The sequence below is a fragment of the Apis mellifera genome, linkage group LG2, assembly GCF_003254395.2.
Source record: "Apis mellifera strain DH4 linkage group LG2, Amel_HAv3.1, whole genome shotgun sequence".
In the NCBI taxonomy this organism is placed as follows: domain Eukaryota; kingdom Metazoa; phylum Arthropoda; class Insecta; order Hymenoptera; family Apidae; genus Apis; species Apis mellifera.
The window spans coordinates 5,849,537-5,870,523 of NC_037639.1; the positions used below are offsets into that span (position 1 = coordinate 5,849,537).

Below are 20,987 nucleotides of genomic sequence, written 5' to 3' on the forward strand. Positions count from 1 at the left end.
AGATACCTATAATATCTTTTGGTTTTAGTTTATTTCTTCAAATTTAGAATTACTTTTTTTTTGTTTCTGTATTTTAAAATTTTTCGTTATTTTAAATTTTGTAAAATTTAAGATAGTATCTCTATCAATTCCACTTTACTTAATAATTATTTTTTCGAATATTGGATAGATTTGATTAGTTTATCAGAGTTTTCAGAATAAAATATTAAAAGTTGAAGGAAGGCAATATGAGAAATATTTGTATTATACAAGGGAAGAGAGATACGATTCAAATCAATGTTAACTTTTTAATTAATCGCAAATGCATCGATTACTTTCACTCAGAGTTTCCCTTGATAATTATTATTTTATATAAGTGCAATCACCAGCCCAGATTGGAATCACATTGTATTACCAATGTGAAAGTGTTCACGACTCGGCGATAACAGATATAATTTTGCTGAGAACGCTCTATGGTTCTTTACCAGTTTTGTCGTTTCATTCCTTCTTAGTTCACTTCTTTTATTTACAGTAATTCCTTTCATTCCTTTTAAAGTTTTTTTTTTTCTTTTCTTTTATTACGAAATAATAATACGTAACACGTAATTGGTAACTTACTACTAATTTCTGTTTCAAATTGTAACATAAAAGTAAATACCGCAAATACTTGTTTAATTATTTAATATTGCTCGATAAAAAAATTAATTCTGAGATAAATTTTCAATTTATTTTTCCATTTATATTATTAAAATAACTTGTAATATTATTGTATCGCGATATTTCTCCCTGTTACTTTTTAAAACAGAAAATTAAAATTTATAATCTTCTGGATTCAAATAAATGTTTTAACGCACACTTTTTGCAACAGTGTTTTACGAACAAAGGTGTAAAGAACGATCGAAACGATAATAAGAATATAATAATATCAATGACGTGCATCCTTCAAGCTCATCCTCCTAGACTTGTAATCAAAGAGACTTGATTTGCAATTAATGACTTCTTCGTTGATGATTCTTGATGATCTTCGACGGTCGGTTCTTTCGGCCTATTAATGAATGTGTCTCGATTCATGACTCAAGATTTACGACCTTCTCTCCACCGTTCTGTTTCATGCAACGCAAGAACAATGTGTCTTTCTGTTTCATTTTTATTGCCACTCGAAAAATATAAAATGAATCGGTCTTTGTACAGTTTATAACTTGATTGCAGCCTTTGATACTTTTATTCGACAAAATAATGTTCAACGTAATTAAAAGTAGGATAATTGAAAATAAATAATGTGCAATTATAACATTACAATATTAAATCAATAATAATAATATCAAATTATAAAATTTAACAAATTTTTGTACGAGTTATATTTTACTTTTATAACTTGTATAATTATACTTGTTAAATTTTTTAATTATATTATTCGTCACGTATTATTAAAAATATCAATTTTCAATTCCTAAATGAAACTCAAAATTCAGAGAGTATTCAATCTCTGTCTATTGAAATTTCTGGAAAAATTTTCGATAATTTGACAAATTTAAAAACGGATGAAATTTATTATACAAAATTTCGAGGGAATAAGGATTGATTTCCTTCCCTTTTGAGCACGGCCAACGTTTCACATCCGATCGATCGATAAAAACGGTCCGAGAAACTGAGATGAGAAACATTCTCGATTGATCGGGTAGAAAAGAACAACGACGAATAAATTAATCCTTGGTCCGTGGACAACACGATCTCTTTTCGCGTTGTCACTTCTGTTGTCGGTCTTGGATCTCAAAAGGAGTACGCGCGATCAAATATCTCACGTGTGGTGGCGTGTCAGCCGGTTAGAAAGTTCGCTCGATCCTCGAAAATGTCCCTCATGCATTAATCATTGTCTGGCTCGCGCGATTCTCTAACAACACCGTTCGATTTCAATGAGTGTGCACACACATACCGATGGCAACAAGGTGGAAGAGCTAGAATGGAGGACAAGATTGATATATAGGTTTCTGTGCTAGGATCTAGTATATATCGTTGGTGATGAATAAATATCTTCCCTTCCTTTTATTTAAAATAGGAAAAGAAAAATAAAATGGAATTCCTCGATATTGGGATTTAAATCAAATTTAATAATTTGAAAAGTATCGATATCGTCGATTTCGAAATTGTCAACTCAAGATAAAAATATCGATATTAAACGATCATAAAACTTTGGAAGTGAGAAATAGCCCATTCTACTATTTTGAATTACCAGATTCCTATTATATAATTTACATTTAAAATGTCGTCATTGAAACTTGTCACCATTGGAACAATTTTGGCAGTTAAATCGAACGAAATGAAGGCTAGAATTCGATCAAGCTCGATTTTTTAAATAACCCAATCACGGTCGGCACGATCATCGTTATGTTACAATGGGAAAATATATAGGAGAAGATATAATTTATCTTCGTTGGCGCAATTACCGCATGGTTGTTTAAACGATGAATCGAAATAGCGCGACGATCGCGATTCAGTTGATGGGAATAAAACGTCGGTTACAAAAGAAGCTCGCAGCATTTCCATCCCGAAGCTTTTGCCATTCATTCACGGAGTTATCGCGACGTATCCGTGCCGGAGAAAAGAAACGTGAAAGCAATTAGGGCATCGTCGAGATGAAATCTGCGTGTGAATTGACGGTGCCGCGTTGATGAAGTCGCCTTGCCTTCGGGATCGATGCGAATAAAAATTAAGCCGAGAATAAAGTTTGACGTTGACCGGCGAGCTATCTTAATCGCACAATCTCGTTACTTGATTTTAAATCAATTTCGTCGCGGGTATTTTTAATGGAAAATAAAATGAAAATTTTCTTCTTATAAAAGTTTTTATTATATATACATACATATATTTTTTTTTTTTTTTTTTAGATTTACGCGTCTTGTCTTGTTATCTTTATTCGATTATTTCAGTTTATACCTTACCAAACTACTTTCAAGTATCATTAACTCTTCAAGTTTTGATTTTTCTTTTTTTTTTTTTTTGTTGTTTCCTTATCGCGAATTTCATTTCTGATACGTGAAAAATATTACATACAAGAGATGTTTTAATTTTAATTTTAATAAGAATTTTTTTTATGATCGATAAAGCATGTCGACGAGTGAATGGTTATATAAAATATGACACGGAATAATTTGTTCCTGGCACTTATCTCGCTGATATACAACGTATGGGAAAATTAATGCGTTGTAAAAATTAAATACATTAGCATTAAACATTTCAGAAAAGTATGAAAATTATTTTGTATCCACGAAGAAATTTTATTTGGCTGAATATAATATTTCTAAATTTATCTATAATTTTTTTTTCCTTTTTTACTATCTCACAAAATATGATTCTTGAATTGTCACCGATTGCGAAAGATGAATGATTAAGCGAAAGATAAACATTTTTCTAATCAGACTTATTCACAAGTTTTTTCAATTCAATCAATTCTAATAATTAATTATCAAATCAATTAAGTGAATCTTTCGACTTAACCTTTGAAATAGAAAACTGGCAACGTGATTGCCAGTGATGCTTTCACTGCACAAAATTAGCACGGTAACATTATCAATCAAACTAATGAATTTGTTTGATCACGTTCTTAGCCAAACACGTATAAATCATCTTGCACTCCATCTTATTTATCCCAACACAAACACTTCAATTGTAAATAAATTTGCTTAAAAAATAAATTTTATTTCAGAAAACATTCAGAACAAACTTTCAAAGGTATTCCATGAATAACAACATCTCATCAAAGAATAAATCTTACTTACACATCTTATGTGTTTCATAGACCGATGCAGAGATCGTAATGCTCTCGAAAGACAAAAGAATAATCGGGGGTCGGCACACGGTTGAAATTAAAAGGAAGATTTGCTCTGGACACGAAACGATGTAATTTGCCGTGTCATTTGAGACCATTGCTTTGATCATCGTAGTCGACCAATGCACACGATAAAATTCTAAAACGATTGTGCGTAACTCACTTAACTTCTAATTGTATACAATGTATACTGCGAAATCTTTAAAAGTGTGTACAACTCGCATATAATACAATGTGCACAAGTTCGAGCGTATTTTAATATTCGTCTTGTAATTTTTCCTTGAACGGATTGCGTTTCAAACGATCCGTTATCGTTTAATGCATAACTAATTTGCCACATAAAGTATCTTTTATTAATATACATATATATATATATAATAATAATAATAATAATTTCATAATTGATAATAATCTTTTTCAAATAAATAATTTTAACTACTAGAAATTACCAATTTTTATTTTCTCACTCTTCCAATGTATATATTACAATATTCAACTGTAATTTCTAAAACGATTTCAAGTTAATTGCTTGAACCACGATTACGGAAAAATATAAATATTCACTTTTATGCGATTGGTTCCCGGGAGTAAAGGCGTATAATTCAAAGAAGCGACTCAATCGCACGTGTACGCACGTTCCGTCAACGATCGTCTCGCACGATCCTGCCGACAATTACCGATTTGCTCAATTTTTTCGCGACGCCTAGCACGATTTTCCAAGCCGGATGTTACAGTGTAAAACAGTACGGAGTGGTAAAATGATAGGGGTGGTGAAAATGAAAGGATGGACGGATGTCGCGTCGTGGATCGCGATTCTTCAATTCTTCAAACCGATTTATTCGACCCCCCATCCGAGCAGAAATTAACATTGGAAAAAATTGATTCCACGTTGATTTAATAAAAAAATCCTCTTATTTCATTTGTGAAATCTAATAGTTCTCGGATAATGTTCTCGCCCATAAATTTTTTAAGACTTTTTTTTTTTATTTGCTTAACATTTCACGTGTCAATGATTTGTTTTCTGACTCGTTATCACTGATTATTATTATTATCCGTGTCATTTTCAGGGCAAAAATAAGCGTAATACGCGGTATGAAATATCGTGTAAATATCGGGCGAAAGAGGGAGATTATTTTTTTAAGTAAAGTTTAACACAACGTATAAATATTCATTTTAGACGAGACTAATCGCAGTTTAATTGTAAAAAGATCAATGTTGCGTGTCTACAGATTTAACGTTTGCCGGATATAAAAAGAATTATCTTTATATGTAATTAACGACCGATAAACATATAATAAACATTTTCAAAAAGTATAATAATAAATCAGTGTTATATTCACTCTTCGATATATTCAATTACGGGTTCAAATAAATAAAAATTACACGATCGGACACGATCGGACATTTACAATCCAATGTTCATTTTGTTAGGAAAAATATATATCCTCACGTGGGCTAAGATCGCGCTAAATCACAAATGATAATAAAAATTAACGATTCGACGAGTTGAATTATTAATTTTTAAAATTCTCCTCAGTGATTTAACAGTTTCGCATTGGACAAGGCATAATTTATCGATTTTTTTCGCCATAAAAATAAATAAAATAACAAATTCAACAATTCTAATTTCTAATTAATTTCGGTTTGTTCCAATTTTCTCTGAAACACGATCATTAAATTTCCAAGACACGCGGAAATTATATAACACGCACGGTATGTGCGTCATCATTTACGACGAACAATCAATGACAAAGCTTCCACTTATTCGCGGTCGAAGAGGATCCTTCCACATTCACTTCCGGAATCCATTCCACTTCCGGGGAAACGGACGACTTTCTCGAGACGGGGCGTCGCCGCCGTTCCCCTCCTCCCCTCCTCTCCTCCCACCTCGGCATTTTTTCGAATCTCTCGAAGCGGCAGACGGGGAAAAAGTCTAACGTTGCTCGAACCCGTTTGCCCTAGATGCCCGCTCGCCACTCGCGCGCGTGCACGCACGCAGACACGCGTTATGAACGGAGGAACAAGGTGCGTTGGTCACTGGGGCGTTGACCTGGCTGGACCAAAGGAGCACGAGCGGAATCTCGCCTCTGCCTCCGGAGGATGAGCGGCCAAGGAGCCTCCGTTTTTTCCAATTCCTCCTCCTCCTCCTCCTCCTCCTCTTTCTTCTTCTCCTGTTGCCCTCTCGCGTTCCAAGCTTTCGAGTATCCCTTTCTGGGGACATTTAACAGCATATGGTGATCACATGAAGAAAGGAAGGAATGAAAGTGGAGAATATTTTGATATTAAAGAGAAATATTTGTCATTCTTTGTTCAAGCTTCAAGTTTTCAAATATTGTTGAATTTCGAATATTGTTATTTCCAATAACGAAGGAAGAGAGTAATTTCTTCTTCCCTAATAAAAAAAGGAAAAAATGTCGCGAGCAAACAAACGTCTCCTCGACGAGAGAAGAGCACCTTCTTTTCCCTCCTCCCTCGAAAAGGCATAGAATCCACGGCACCGCATCGCGTGTTCGCCTCGTATCGAGATAGGCTCGTGCGCTCGCCTTTATAGAGCATAATTTCTTCCTTCTCCTTGATTCGCGGGGATCGGGGGAAAAAAGAAGGCGGCTCGAAAATAATCCGGTTGGCGTGTCGTTTCACGCGGTTCGACCCTTCTCCTTCTCCTTCTTCCTCTTTTCCACGCGAAAGAGAAGAAGAAGAAGGAGAAGAAGAAGAAGAAGAAAATCACGTCTTCGGCCCATTCGTCGTTGACCCAATTCAACACGGACAATTTCGAGTCGCACAATCGGCTACTTAATGAACTTTTAAAAGCCGTCTATTATCGTTCCACTATAATCAGGCATCGGTTCCGTACGCTTAACGCTTTTTCGATTCTCGGCCGAGGTAGTAATTACGTCATATGGATTCGACCGGATAACGATTATAATAACTTTGCTCGACTAACGTTGCGAAGGAAGGTTGAAAGCTGTTGCGCGCTCCTCCCCCTCGATCTCGATCACCCGAGGTCAGCCGTGAATCGAAAACTTTTTCGAGATCCCTCTTTGAAGGGAAGAAAGGAAAATGCGAGGAACGAGAGGTGGTAAAAAGGGAGTCCTCGTTTCGTTTATCTCCATTCTTTTCTACCTTTTTGTTCCAACGTTCAATTTCGCGCCGCCCCCGATCGAACTTCCTTGGTGAAAACTGTTCTTGTCGATTAATTAAAAGGTTAACGAGTCGAGCAAGCTTTTATTTATTTATTTTTTTAATAATTCGACGATTGTTTCAGCCTCGTATCGTTCCCTCTTAAAGATATTACACTCGAAAACTCGTGCAATAAAAATATTCACGGTAAATTTTTGAATTTTTCTTCGTCTTTTTATTCTTTTTTATATTAAATTAGAATACATCAAAGAATGCCGAGACATCGAATTTCATCCCCTTCTATGGAGAAAGAAAGGAATTAATAATCCACATACAAGTACAAGTTTTCATTGGAGAGTTTATTGAATTTCACATAGTGTCGCACGGTTCATTTTCACGAGTTATTATTATGTTTTCTTATAAATCTTTCGTTTCATTACATTGTCGAGAAATATACACGCCGTTCTTTCTGTCTCCACTCTGTACGATTATTCACGCGGGATTACGTTATGAAAGATCGATGCAACACCGAGCTCTTTGATGCGTCAGCTTTGTGGCTCGCTTTGTGCGAAGCAAGGACCGATTGTTGAATTTGTCAAGAGATTATTACCGATTTAACTTCGCATCCTACGTATTCTTCTATTCGTGAAACGATGATTATTGCCTGCCTATTATATGCCCGCTAATTCGTTTTCCTACACCATCGAACCGTATTCCACCGTGTTAATTCACCGACAATTGAGCGATTTCCAAGTGTTTATCGATCTCATGACTAATCGTTGAATCCTCGATCGTATTCGAATTCGTTCTCGAACGAAAGCGAGAGTAAAAATCGCATTAATGAGTTGTAAATGAATTTTGGGATTAAAGATACGTACGTTTGCTCACATTAACGTTCAATTTATAATATAATAATATAATTTATAATAACAAGTGAGAAACATTTTTTAAAAGAAATCTATCGTTCGTGATAAGAAATCATTTCTTATCCTTCCAATTGGAAAAACTGATATTAATTTAATTATCTTAATTCACGTACGTATCATTTCACATACACGCACACACACACACACACACACACAAACAAACAAATACACACAAACAAACACACATACACACACACACTTATTACCATTTTAAAAGATTTTTATGTAACGATATTCTCTGTCAAGTTTTAGTTCGACATCGCACACGTCTGTTCCCACACAAGCGCGAAATTCGTTTTGGAAAAGAAAAGAGGGATGCCTTGTATACGCGATCACGCTCCAGTTCGTCCACCCGTCGAAAGTGAACACGTAGTATAGTATACGTAATCCACGAGTGATTTATCTCGTGGAACGGTCAGCTGGATATTGTCACGACCTCCGCGGCCCAGAAACAAGCGCGAAGAAAGCGAGCCAACCCGTTTTTGCGGGGCCTCGACCCGCGCGAAAACCTGCGAGCTGTAATTTACACGGCCGTAAAACGCGATAATGCGGACCGTGATATCTTTGTCCAGCGATGCTTTCCGCTGTTGGCCACCGTTCAACACCCGTCTCTTTATTAACGAGCAACTGTTATCCGAGCCCTTGAAGGAAAGAGGAAATATTTCGTCGCCCGAAATTTGGATGGACAACAGGAACAGGACATGGACGACGAAAATTGACGACTTGGAAGGAGAGATGAGAAGAAGTTTACCTTTGCGCGTATAATTATAATATATAAGCAATATAATAATTTGTAATAATTTGTAAAACTTGAATATTTGTAAGAATCAATTATGTAATTATGTAAATTATGTAAATTGTATTGTAAAATATATTTGTATAATAGAAATAAACTGTGTTATATAGATATAAATTGTATTTTTGTTCTATTACACCTACCTCACTATCCTATAATCTATCACTATCCATATATAAATTCAATAATTTTTAATGATATTAAAAAGTGTTTCAGACATAAAATATTTCTGAGAAATATACATTCTGATGTTATTAATTTTTTTATAGATTGGCTTGTGGAGGTTTCATAAAAGTCTATATCAATTTTTTCAATAGAACCATACATTTTATAATGCTCCAATAGATGTATCTCGCTGTTCTTTACAAAAAAAAGTATTAAAGCTCATATGGCAAATAATTTATATAGTTTAGGAAATTATTATAATTGAAATATTTCTTAAACTAATGCTATAAGCTTAGTACTTTTTTTATAAAGATTATTGAGTTCCATCTATTAGTGCTAAAATACTATTGTAGAGTATTATTGTAGAGTAAAAGAAAATTAATAACATCAGAGTATTATTTTTATAAAATCATAACTTTTAATCCAAAACATTTTTTAATATCATAAAAAATTATTGAGATATTAAGATAATAACATTACATAGCCCATTCTGTCTATCCCTTAGAATTAAGTAAAATTATTAAAAAATTCTTGAAAATATGGCTGTTTTAAGAGGTAAGTAAAAGAGGTAAGTATAAAAGGTAAGTATAAAAGGTGAGTATAAAAAAAATCATACCTATTTATTATAAAGGAGATATTTAACAAAAAGTGCTAATGTCGAAATTCCCGCGATCGAAGAAAAATTTTTGGCCGAAAAGTCGATTTTGTATTAGGAGAACATGATATGACAGGAGGTCGACCTCCTAAAAATTTTTAATTTTTGCTATATCTTTTAAACTAATGGTTTTTCGGTATAAGTGTGTTAATACTTTTTTATGGGAAATTTTACGCTCTATCGATTGGTGCTATAAAAAACACATGTTATCAGTGAAAAAAATAAAGTTGTGCTTAAAAAGCTCTTTATTGGTCAAGCTACTAAAAAAATGATAGCGCCAGGATATAGCCCTTTCGAAACCATTCAACTTTTATTTGAAACGTTTTTTAATATTCTGAATAATAAAGGAGATATTTAACAAAAAGTGCTAATGTCGAAATTCCCGCGATCGAAGAAAAATTTTTGGCCAAAAAGTCGATTTTGTATTAGGAGAACATGATATGACAGGAGGTCGACCTCCTAAAAATTTTTAATTTTTGCTATATCTTTTAAACTAATGGTTTTTCGGTATAAGTGTGTTAATACTTTTTTATGGGAAATTTTACGCTCTATCGATTGGTGCTATAAAAAACACATGTTATCAGTGAAAAAAATAAAGTTGTGCTTAAAAAGCTCCTTATTGGTCAAGCTACTAAAAAAATGATAGCGCCAGGATATAGCCCTTTCGAAACCATTCAACTTTTATTTGAAACGTTTTTTAATATTCTGAATAATAAAGGAGATATTTAACAAAAAGTGCTAATGTCGAAATTCCCGCGATCGAAGAAAAATTTTTGGCCAAAAAGTCGATTTTGTATTAGGAGAACATGATATGACAGGAGGTCGATCTCCTAAAAATTTTTAATTTTTGCTATATCTTTTAAACTAATGGTTTTTCGGTATAAGTGTGTTAATACTTTTTTATGGGAAATTTTACGCTCTATCGATTGGTGCTATAAAAAACACATGTTATCAGTGAAAAAAAATAAAGTTATGCTATAAAGGTGATAGGAGTATAAGTGATAGGATGATAGTATAGAAAATCGATCGATTAATTTTTCCAAGAATTAACGTCATATTCTTAGATTCTCTATGATTCTTAGAACTGATATGAATTTTTTTGAATTTTTTATGTAATCGGTTATTAGATCGATGCTTTGGGTAGAAAATTGTGTTTTTTATTAGGAAAATGTAATTTAAAACATGTTTTTACATTTTTAGTATATACTTACCTTTCTTATATTTATTTTTTTTATTATTTTTCTTATTGTTACCTTTTTTTTAGAGCTTCAAACCTTTTTTTTTCTCGTTTCGTACATGTAAATCTTCTTCTCGCATACTTATTTTCTGTGATGTTAGCTGTCGTGTTTTGGATCATTTTTGATAATTTTTTTAAGTCTTGATTAGTTAGAGAATGTACTGAGCGTATTATTTTTATTATTTGGAATATTTTATGTGGTTTTATTAGGGAATAGGATATGAAATGGTTTAATAAAAATAAAAAATATACAGTGTAAAATAATATTTATTTATTAAATAAAATTGATACAAAATACATTGTATAAATTCCATACAAAATATGAATTATATTTTTACATATATTTTTTATATCTATCTTGTCGATCACTTTCTTGATCTTCCTTATCCGTGTCGGACCGCTTATCAGTCGTCTCACCGTTTCACCAACGTTCTCTTCATATATCCAATATACTCCAAATCTCTCTCACGTAACGCGTCCCCCATAACTCGGCCGCGTAACAAGCCCGTTCTATATTAAACACACACGTTTTATTCTTGCGTCTCTAAATCTTCCTTACTTATATAGTATACATCACATATACTCACTTCTAGTCTCGGGACTCCTCATAACAGCTTTGGATCTCATTCTCGGGATCACGAAGTCGTCGTCCTCCGATCCAGAGGATGTAGCCGCGTGATCTATCGTTCCTTCGAGCTCGATTCGATGCTGCGAGTTGGACGATCGCGCCGGTCTTTGAAATTGAGAACGGAATGGAATATCGGTTGGAGGGAGAAGAATGGCGGATAACGCAGCCTTCACGAAACGAATACGATATCGTTGGAACGAGATTCCGATCGGCGTGGATCCACCGCTCCTCGATCGCGAAACCGCAACCAGGCCTGGCTCCAGGAATGGGGCTCACGTGGATGCTGTGTGCTGTGTGCCCTAATGGCCGAGTAGAATCGAATACGCCTCGTTTTGCTTTTTCCTCTCTTCTTTGCTCAAGCGCGCGAGATTTCTTTTTCTTCGTTCTCGTCCCACTCGGCCTGCTGCTCGCCGTATCGATCCGAGATCGTTTCGCGATTGCGCTCCAACGATAAAGCGGGGAGGGAATTGGCTTTGTGTATTTACGATTTCACAGTGGAATGTCTTCGTTTGAGGGACGAGGAGGAGGAAGGATATGAGATTGGGTATGGGAGGAGGTCGTGCACTTTTCTTTTTTCCTGCTTTCGAGAAAAGCGGTTGTACGATTTGTTTCTCGAAGAACCATTTTTCTTGTTTTTTAAAATTGTGGCGAGGAACGATGGATGGTAGAAGGATGGAGGAGACAAATTCTGGAAAAAAAGAAATCGGTGATTTGTGTATTCAAAATGAATAACAAAATTTCTTATTATATTTAAAATATTATTTGAAAAATTAAAACTAAAAGTTATGTATACGTGTGATAAAGTGATAAAAATCTAAAAAAAAAAGATCTAATATTAATGGATATTTTGAAATTACACGCGAAGAATTGAAGAAATGTACATCTTGAGCAAGTTTTAGAATTAACAATTGTTATTCTATCGATTTTACGAGCGTAACAGTTTTATTTCATCGACAGAATATATCTAGCAATGGATTTTATTGATCCGCTTTAACGACTGAGAAGGTTCGATCTTCGCCAATCGGTTAATCGGTTAATGGGAATGAAACAGATACACGTCACGATCCCGTTATGTTCTTCTTTCTTTCTTCTCTCTCTCTCTCTCTCTCTCTCTCTCTCTCTTCCTCTCTCTCTCTTTTTAATCTTTTTCCGCTCGTTTTTCCACGCGCGTGTCACTGTTTTGTAATAGGATTCGATTTTTATGGTTTATATAAATCGAACATATTTTACGATCCTGCGACTTGACGACTTTTTACGACGGGATTCGTCGACGCTGTACGTGTGATTCTTCGACTCGTGGTTTAGAAGGAAAAGAAGAAGAAAAAGAGGGAGAAAATTGTTTGAGACGATGATCCTTTTTAAACGCATCTCCGCCAGTATATCATTTTACGAGAGGAATAACGATGATTATGAATGACACCTATGAGCGACGTCACGTAATTACGTACATTGCGTAATATAGAAAGATCGTAAAGCTATAACTTGGTAATTTATTGGATGATTGAGCCGCTTATACATGCAAATAACATGTTATCGTAAAGTGTCGGACGAATTGTCCGTGGTTCGTTAAGGATAACACGTTAAAGATGATAATCGCGTATCTCCGTTTGATTTTCACTCGTGCAGGAAATCTATCTATCGATTTTCCGTTTGTCCATTCCGTTTAATTCGAGATTCTTTTTGAAATCGTTGGAATAGTAGGATAAAATATGTTTAAATAAATTGAAGATCTGATAAAAGAGAGATAATAATGAGAGAAACGGTACGTACTGTTAAATTCGTATAAAAACGGTGAAAATGGGGAGAAAAGAAGGTTGGAACGATGAGTTGGAGAAGGAAAATCGGTTCGATTCGCGGCTGCATTGGGAGCGGACTCTCGCAATTCGACGTTCTAAGACGTGATTGTAATAACAAATCTCGAGTTGGCCACGCCTATTTACCATCATATCATTCGCGGGTAAATGGATAAGAAGCGAAATGGCAAAATGGTCGAACCCGGTCGTCCAAACGGTCAAATGATTGCGATCGTAACGTTTCGATCCAACGGCACGCAATTGGCAACGTGATTTTCTGGTAATCGGTGCTCGCATTTATTCCCGCTGCTTTTCCTTGCTTAAATTCTTTCCTGCTCCCTCGTCCACCGGTCTTGAGCTTCTACGATCTATTCGCAAACATTCAACACGTTTACGTTGAATTAAATTGGAAAGAAAGATGTAAAAATATTTAAAGAACGGGTTTATTGTTTCTGTGAAAAATTCTACTATATATCCTATTTATCGATGAAAATTAATCTTTTAAGATTATTCCAATATTGGTGACAATTAATTTTCAATTAACAATTGCAGAATAACCCATTTCAGAGAATCAAAAACCCAATCTACTTCATAATAAACACTTAATAAACATCCCTTCTTTTCACGATTCTCAACAAATTCTTTCGTAAGCGATTTCAAGATCGAGAAGTCCTTTTCCTCATCTCCAATATAAAAATTCTTGACTCGAGTGACAAATCAATCGTTCAACGTTCAAGTAAATAACCCTTGATAATCCCGTTTCGAGATCGCCACAACTCGTTATATCTGATTACACGCGGTGGACGAGTGACAAATAGATCCATCCGAGGAGCCGATTTTTCGTCGAATTTTTCGGGGGGGAAAAAAGTAAGACGAGGGCATGGACGACAGAGAAACGCTCGCGGAGAAAATCGAGCGGAGATAAGCGGATACAGGTGAAGGAGGAGGAGGAGGAAGGGGGCTTTGTGCCATTTGTACAAGCAATATATTATCCGAGCCAGTATTACGTCGTATCGTGCAGGTTGGATGGCCTTTACCATCAGGGACATTGTGCGGCTTCCATACGTGGCCACATATTGTGCGACACGGCCCCCGCTATCTGCATCCGGCAGAGACACCCTTACAAGAGACGTGAAAATATGCTCAAAGATTTCTCCGGGGAACGTCAATGCACGCCCCGTCCCACACCCGAAAGACGTATCCACCATTATCGAGCAATCCTCCTCTAATCTGAAAAACGTATCTTTCTCCGCCGTTCGACGATCGTGTTTCGTGACACGCGAAATATACAGGGTGTTGAAATATATATAGGCGGGAATAACCGAGAGAATCGATTCTTCGAAAACACGAATCTATCTAATCTAATCTGGATCCTAGATGGATGTCTTGCGTTGATTCGTGGTTTATTATATTCGAGGTTTCTAGGAAATGGCTCTTGATATCTTTAAAAATTTTGAAATCTTTAAATGAAATTATTACAAGTAATTTTGCGATTTGTATGGTAATTTAATTGTTTAAATTCGTGCACGTGAAATATTGCAACAAGAAAAAGAGAAAAGGATCGAAATGAATTATATATTTTGTCTTCGACAAAAATAATTGTGAATCGTGAACTAATTTGTAATAATCATTGTTGCCACAGAGTTCGAATCACCATAAATCCAACGACCATCGTTTAACAGTTATTATATTATACGAGCAAAAGTGTTGCAAATTTCTACCTTTTTTTTTTCATTTTCTTTTCTTCTTTTTTTTTTTCATTTTTTCTCTCCCAGTTACAATGAATTTTACACGGTCGTATATCTCGTTTATAGATCACGATCTATTTTTACACAGGTAACACATTGTAAATCAGCGAGAAACAAGCGTCGTTCCACTTTCATAGAAGCGTTTCGAACGAGCGTCGCGCTCGTTCTCCTCGAAATTCCCTCGCTTACGTCACGATATATCGAGCAACGTTTCTTGTAACACGGCCGACGTATCTCCCCTTGTATCCTGACACGGGGAATGCGTCGAACGAGTTCGTTAACCATTCTCCTTTTTGCTCGTTCCCCTCCCCTCTCCGCAACCGCCTTTTTCTCCCCTATTGGACATGGATCCACTGCTGTTTTCGGCAGTGATCTCATAATTACGCACGTGGGTGGCTTTCTCGCGAATTGATCCTTGTTTCTCTCGTGAAGAGCTTGTAGAACGAATCTCTTTCAAGAGATTTAATCGAAGATTTCAAAAGGCGTGGGAGAGAAGATGATAGAAGATTATGAAAAAATATGGATGAATATTTTTATATAAAATTTTAATTAGGATTATTATTTAGTTTGATACGAATGGGATAACTCTTCTGCACGAATTGTTATATTCTTACGAAAATTTCACGAAATGTTGGCATTACTTATTCTAGACAATTCTGTCTTTGCACGTTTATTTAATCTTCTTTGTAATAATTTTATCTTGTAATAGAATCGTATAAAAAGTATCAATGGAATTAGTTAAAAATTAAAGGTTTAAAAGAAGGAGAGAAAAGAGATGGAAGGAAGATTATAGGAAGCGGGATCAGATCTCGAGTCCAAGCTGGACAGGTGTGCGTAAAGCGGAGAGAGGAAGAGGAAAAAAGAGGTGATCCGTCTTGGTATGTTGGAGGGACCAGCCTCCTTTGGAGGAGCTGCGATTCCAAGGTCCGCTGTTGCCAGTTCCTATTCATCTGACCCGAATATTTTCACTCGTTAAATCCTGATACCGATATCCTCGGGATAACGAAGAGAGCACATCTCCAATTATTCCTCCCAGTTCGATCGTAATTTAAAGGGATCGAATCGATTTTCGTGCGAGAAAAAGAGAGAGACGTTCACAGAGACGTTCCAGCAAAATATTAATTTAAGAAAAGAAGATACGATTGATTAAAAATCTTCGAAACGTGTACTTTTAACAAATCTCAATTAATTTGTGATAAATTTCTTTAAATGTTACGATCCAATATTCAAAATAGATAGGGAAAAGAAAGTAAAGGAATAAATAAAGAAATTTGTAATATTAAGACGCATAAAAGCGAAACTTTTCAATGAACTTTAAATTTCGTTGATAAAGATTATATAAAGAAAGAGAAATATATATATAAAAGGCTGTTAGAACACCGTAATTGGAAGCAACAATAGTTTTCCTTTCAGAAGAGTTCAACAATATTTCTTGAAAATTGGTACTTATGACGTAATCGTTGGCAATGGACGCGTAATTCACAACCGATTACGGTTCAGTTATTTCCACCATAAATCCGCGGTTGAGGCGGTTACCTCCTATTCGTTTGTTGGTTTTTGCGCGAATATTAGTCGCGGCATATAACATGAGGTAATAGAACAACGTGTGCTCTAAAGCAAGTTTATTGCAAGTTTAAATTATATACCGTTGCTAACCGTTTCTCAGCAAAACATTCCTTCTTAATGAGCGTCTTATTTCACGTTCGCCGTTGCTCATATTTGGGTTAACGTATGGAGGAATGTCTCCCTGTATACGCGATCCTGTCACAGGATGCCGACATTTCTTTTATTTTTTCTTTTTTTTTTCCCTTCTACTTTATCTCTACGCACACGCGCGTTATTCATAAAAATATCGATTATTAACGATCTCTCTCGACGATTAACGAAGGGATATAAAAATCGCCATTTTAATTGAGTTACGTTCGATGGTTAAATTAAATGGATCGAAAGTGATTAATCGAAGAGGAAATTAATGAATTCGATTGGAAACTCGTATATATTCGTTTCGTGTTCTCAGGAAAATTTGAGAAGATTATTTATCCGTTGAAATTATAATTTCAATTGCGTAGATATTCTTCGACACCGTTTCCTTAGATTTTCCCAGATATCGAAAACTGATTTATATCAGATGCTCATATCCATCTGGATCGCTTGAAGATCTTGTAACGTTTCATTTTCAAACGTATTCGTACAAAACATAATCGATTACGAGAATCTTTTCCAATACGCGTATACAATAATTCATTCTGCCTCGATTTAATTGAAATCTACAATGTTTCAATCGGTAATAGTTTCTTTTTTATTATTATTAATATATACACAAGTCAATTTACATTTTCGCTTAATAAATATTTAATATTCCTCGAAATAAAAAAAAAAGTGCAATCAAGTTTCATATCGCTTTAACCAATCCTTCCTCTCGAATAATAATTTCGACCAAAACAAAAGTGACGTACAACCAACAACAAGACTTGATTAAAGGAAACGCTATCGCCACGTTTATATATATATTGCGCCTGTTTTTCTTTTCTTTTCCTTTTCTCCGATAAAGTAATATTCACATTCAATCATACGTAACGCAACTTCGATTAAAAGCATCGAAGCGTCGCGTCTCTAAGAAATAAGAGCATAGCTCGCTCGCAGCTCTACTTAGCAGGATGCTAATTAGCAGAGTGACAAGAAAACGAAGACACCGGCCGAAGAACACGAAGAAAGCAAGGGTGGACGAGGGAGGGAGGAAGGAGGGAGGGGGAGACCGGTCCAACGCGATTTACTTGGCCGATCGGATCGCTAAAAGCTTGGTAGCGATTTAAAGAGATGATCGGGCAAAAAGGATCGAGGTGTCGACGTCCACTGTCACAGCTTGAACACGCAACACGAAACGGAAGTAATGATTCCCGGCCGGCATTGATACCGTCTCGATCCCGGTTGACAGATTGATTGCGGTTGTAATGAGGCGAAAATTAGCGAAAGTATGAGACGTTGCCTGTTATTAAACTTGCCTCGACTCGTTGAAGATCGTGAGTGGAATTGGAGCGATCGATAGGATCCGTGAAAGAAAAAGTATGCACGAATATTTACAATTTGAAAAAGCTTCTGCGAGAATGGCTTGCGCGCAAAAATGCGTAAAATAATCGATATAATGGACTGGCATTATGATACTTTGCATGGAATTTATTACGATTATTCGGATTATTCTTTTTTATAAACTGTTTTAAACGCTACGACTAATATTTGAACAGATGACTCGTGCTAATTTAATAATTTAAAACTTTCAAACTTTCTTCCACTCCGATCCGTATCTATCACGAAAAATCTTCCAACATCTTCCCTAATAAACAATTATAACTAATCCGAAATTGCAATCAACTCCAATCAGCCCATTTATAATTAAAGAGAAGCGAAAGATCTGATCACGAAGATCCAAAAACAAAGACAAAAGTCAAAGAAGAGTCAAAACAGAATCTTGGATGAATAAAAAGGGAAGCAGAAAGGAGTATCGAAAGAACGTTCAAAAAAAAAAAAAAAGAAAAAGGAACAAGGGAGATCCTTAGCAAATCCTAGGGTCGCGGCGGTATCATCTATGATACGTCTCCGGATGACGAGACGAAGAGGCGGCGAGGCTGCTGGCCGTGGTCGAACGGAGACAAGTTGCCGTTGCCCGTTCCCCGAGGTGGGAGAATCGGTTGAGAGAAGAGTGGGCACGGTCGCGGCGTGGAAGAGGAGGGAAGGTGGTGGCGGAGGAGAAAGGGAGACGAGAGCCGCGGAGGACAGCTGGTATCGGCTGGCGTTCTCTCGTGAAGGTGGACACGAAGCTGCGGCGGCGATGGTGATACCGGGCGAGATGGCATCGTCGGCCCTGGTAGCTGGCTCGGTGTGTGCGGCGGTGGTGGCGGCCGGGCGGAGGATGGTGGCCGTGGAAGCGGCGGCCAAGAGGAGAAGACGGTAGTAGTGATGGTGGTGGTGGTCCAGCGGGCATATCGCGCGGGTCCGACACTTGCTCTCGGCGAAGGAGAGAGAGAGATTTGCCCCCTCCTGCCGCGGGCGGCGCCACTCGAGGAGATCCTTTCCTCTTTTCGCCTCTAGGCCATTCTCGAGAGGCGCGCGCGGCAACGCGGTGTCGCACGATCGGTCCTCGCCGACCTTCGAATATTCGATACGCGATTCCTACGACTCTCGATCCTTCGACACTGGAAACTCTCGTTCGAAAAATTCGAAAAATCTCGCGGGCCCGCGTCCGACTCGTATTCGTCGCGACGAGTCGCACCGTCGTCCGCCCCCTCCTGCCCTCGCGGCCGCCCTCTCCGCCCCCACGTGACACTGGCGACCACGTGACTGAGAGATCGAGACCGCGGATTCTCCGCCACGGAACGTCAACATCCGTCGCACGGCCCCCCGTTTCTCTCGCTCTTATTCTTTCTCTCTCTCTTTCTTTCTCTCTCTCTTTTTCACATTCTCTCTCTCTCTGCCGAGGATGTTTCGTGACGACGACGTGGACAAAGTTGATCGTTGCGTAACACGGATCACCGGAGCGGATCATCGTGTGTCGAAAGGAAAATTACGCGCGTGCTGTTGTTGTTGTTTTGTTACCCGATATTGTGGACAATTTTGAATCGATACGGGGGGAAAAGAGGGATAAAATAGAGACTGAGTGAAGCACGACATCAATCAAGTGGTGCAACGTTCGTTCTCGAACGAGAGTGATAAAATACAATTAAACGGTGGAACGAATAAAACTGTTCGGAAGAGAGAAGAAGGAAGGATGATCTCGGAGGAGGATTTTCGATCGATTGGAACGCGTGGTGAAGAATGAGCGTGTGCGAGAATCGTGGGTATGCACGAGGTGGTACCGAGCATGGGGCAGGGTCGGGAGTCGTGATGCCGGCAGGAAGTGTGTGTGCGGGAATCGATCGGGTGCAATCGTGTTTACCGGTGGCGGAGATCGTCCGCGACACGGTGATTCCACGGTGAAATCCACGGGGAAGCGGGGTTGTGGATGCGAGAACGGTAGCAGAAAACGTAGCAACTACGTAGCAACGTGATCACACGCGAACACGCCACGTGACTCTCCACCACATCTGACGTTTTTCTTTTTTCTTTTTTTGCGTCACTTTTCAACGCGTCTGCGCCTCAACGCAGAACCACGGTTAAACGATTCTCGTCGAACTCGTCCACGAGTTCGCACGAGTTCCTCCTCGTCGTGTCATCGTTTTCTCTCTCTCCTCGTATTGTTCGATCCCGCGCAATTCTCGAGCGGGCGATGCTAATCCCGATCGCGTCGTCGTCGCGGATCAACAACGCGGCCCGTGTAATCGGCCGAGGGGAGGTTTAATTACACGAGCGGCCGAGCGGTGTTATTAAACCGAGCGGGGAGATCGGCCGCAAGAATTCAGGTTTCCTGCGTCATCGATCAGTGGAGGGCCGGTGGAAAGCCGGGAGACTTTAATGCCCGCAGAGACGCGCGCCGCGGGATCGTTTTACGTCTGGTTTCCAAGCTGCGTGCCTCACGCACACGTGAATCTTCGTGGCTCGCCGACTTGCAAGTCGATCGTTCCTTTCGCGAAATCTTACTCTGCTATCGAATTCGCATTCGATACCTTCCTTCCAACCTCCCATTTCCCCCTCTCCTTTCTAAAAACTCTCCGTCCCAAACTCGAAGAAGAAGAATAAGAAGAAGAAATAACTCGTAATAACTCGTTGAACAGCGGAAGAGAGAGAGAGAGAGAAAGGGAAAAAAAAAGGATGTTCGAATCGTTAGGTTCGAGTCGATAGTGATTCCGCGTTCGTCTCACATTCGAGCGTTGGGCCAGCAGGTGTTCCTCGACGTTCGATCGGCCGAGAGGAAAAAGAAGGTCAGGCTCGTTTGGAAAATTGGATGTGCTCCGGCCGGGATTCTGTTTACCGGTGAGCGGCACCGTTATCGGGGACAGGCGATTTATCAGCCCATTGTCTTCGGGCAGGGCGAACGCGAGCTTCGAGAGGACTCGTCACGAATGTACGAATCCTTCGGTCAACCGATCCTCGAATCCGTGCCGACTCTTAACGAATATCGCTTGGATGTTCGTTCGTGGATCGAAGACGAGAACGAAGGAAATTGATCGATGAGAGGAAGAA

The 20,987-nt window shown here is 37.8% G+C and overlaps 2 protein-coding genes across 9 annotated transcripts in view; one reads left to right on the plus strand and one right to left on the minus strand.

The window, feature by feature from the left end:
- The window catches only part of LOC410893 (transcription factor AP-2-epsilon), a 224,257-nt gene that overhangs the window by 117,677 nt on the left and 85,593 nt on the right, over nucleotides 1–20,987 (plus strand). The window lies entirely within an intron of this gene.
- Nucleotides 11,048–20,987, minus strand: part of LOC408710 (KH domain-containing, RNA-binding, signal transduction-associated protein 2) — a 103,991-nt gene continuing 94,051 nt past the window's right edge. For all 3 annotated transcript variants that reach the window (XR_003304213.1, XR_003304212.1, XR_003304211.1), the window contains 2 exons: nucleotides 11,292–12,020; nucleotides 11,048–11,214 (listed from right to left, as the gene is read on the minus strand). The gene's annotated coding sequence lies outside the window, so the exon portion shown is untranslated. The remainder of the gene's footprint in view (nucleotides 11,215–11,291; nucleotides 12,021–20,987) is intronic.